This window comes from Triticum dicoccoides, chromosome 6B (assembly GCF_002162155.2).
Source record: "Triticum dicoccoides isolate Atlit2015 ecotype Zavitan chromosome 6B, WEW_v2.0, whole genome shotgun sequence".
Classification (NCBI taxonomy): Eukaryota; Viridiplantae; Streptophyta; class Magnoliopsida; order Poales; family Poaceae; genus Triticum; species Triticum dicoccoides.
The window spans coordinates 125,535,307-125,537,134 of NC_041391.1; the positions used below are offsets into that span (position 1 = coordinate 125,535,307).

At 43.8% G+C, this 1,828-nt stretch overlaps 1 non-coding gene across 1 annotated transcript; it reads right to left on the reverse strand.

Annotated features, from left to right (window-relative positions):
• Positions 1-480: 480 nt before the first annotated feature.
• LOC119326829 lies at positions 481-636 on the reverse strand. Its single transcript, XR_005158197.1, has one exon. It is a non-coding gene; the product is annotated as a 5.8S ribosomal RNA (ribosomal RNA).
• Positions 637-1,828: the final 1,192 nt, after the last annotated feature.

Here is a 1,828-nt window from a genome sequence, read left to right on the forward strand (position 1 = left end):
TATCACGATTCCTGCTCGTGTTGCCTTTAACACGATTATGTCGGTACCACTAAGGTAGTACCAATTTTGTTCTTTGTGATTACATTACATGCATGAATCGGTGTAGTATCTTGGTCACTTGGCTCAAATAGTTTTGATGTGCTCACGACTGGCTTTATCGAGTGATTGCGTATTTCATTCAAGGGACTTTACCATTTGTCTTGACCATGACTTAGCCGTTTAGCTTGTGATGAAGGCATCCACATGAATCGGTCAAGTATCTTGGACACTTGGCATACATAGTTTTGAGTGTGCTCGCCACTGGCCTTATTCTGTGATTGCATATGTCATAGAAGTGTATGTAGCCTGTGATGATGACATCCGCATGAATCGGCCAAGTGTACATAGTAAGTGATCTTCGGTCCACCTCCCCTTGTGAGACAAGGGACTAGATGCCGCATCCCGATTCCTGATGAGGGTGGTTGGGAGCACATTTTGGTGTGACGCCCAGGCAAGTGTGCCCTCGGTCGAGTGGCCTCGGGCGCAACTTGCTTTCAGAGACTCGATGGTTCGCAGCATTCTGCAATTCACACCAGGTATCACATTTCGCTATGTTCCTCGTCGATGCGAGAGCCGAGATATCCATTGCCGAGAGTCATGTGGATTAAATAGCTTTGCAACATGACGGACGGCTAGCAAGCTAGTGATAACCCACAAGTATAGGGGATCACAACAGTTTTCAAAGGTAGAGTATTCAACCCAATAATTTGATTCGACACAAGGGGAGCCAAAGAATATTCTCAAGTATTAACAGCTGAGTTGCCAATTCAACCACACCTAAAAGACTTAATACCTGCAGCAAAGTATTTAGTAGCAAACTCATATGGAAGTAACGGTGACAGCGGCGAAAGTAATAGTAGAAGTTTTGTAGTAATCGTAATAGAGGCAACGGAAAACTAACTAAGCAAATAACAATATGTGAAAAGCTCGTAGGAAATGGATCAGTGATGGATAATTATGTCGGATGCAATTCATCATGCAACAATTATAACATAGGGTGACACATAACTAGCACCAGTTCATCAATGTAATGTAGGCATGTATTGCGAATATAGTCATACGTGTTTATGGAAAAGTACTTGCATGACATCTTTTGTCCTACCCTCCCGTGATAGCGGGGTCTTATTGGAAACTAAGGGATATTAAGGCCTCCTTTCAATAGAGTACCAGACCAAAGCATTAGCACTTAGTTAATACATGAACTCCTCAAACTACGGTCATCACCGGGAGTGGTCCCGATTATTCTCACTTCGGGGTTGCCGAATCATAACACATAGATTGTGACAATTGACTTGCAAGATAGGATCAAGAACTCATATATATTCATGAAAACATAATAGGTTCGGATCTGAAAGCATGTCACTTGGTCCCTAGTGACAAGCATTAAGCATGGCAAACGCATAGAAACATCAATCTTAGATTTCTCCATCAGATTTCTCCATCAGATGCATGACGCGCAGCGCTGCTAAGGCCTCTGGCTACAAACCAACTTCAGCCATTCCCACCAAAGCTTCTACTTTGCGCCGCCCGAGGGACAAGAAGACCAAGCCATCAGTTGTTGACTCGGACGATCAGGATGATGCTGCATGGGCAATACCTCCACCAACACCCATTGCTGACCTTCAGGCAGTTGGCGCTTGTCTTGGTATTCCTACAGATCATATAACTCCGAAGAAGCTTACGGCTCGTCCTAAGAAATCTTCTTCTAATTCAGTGTCCGATGATGAGTAAACCTAGTCTTACGAATTGGTGCCAGAGGAGTATTGTCTGGCATAGTTTTTGTTTCCTT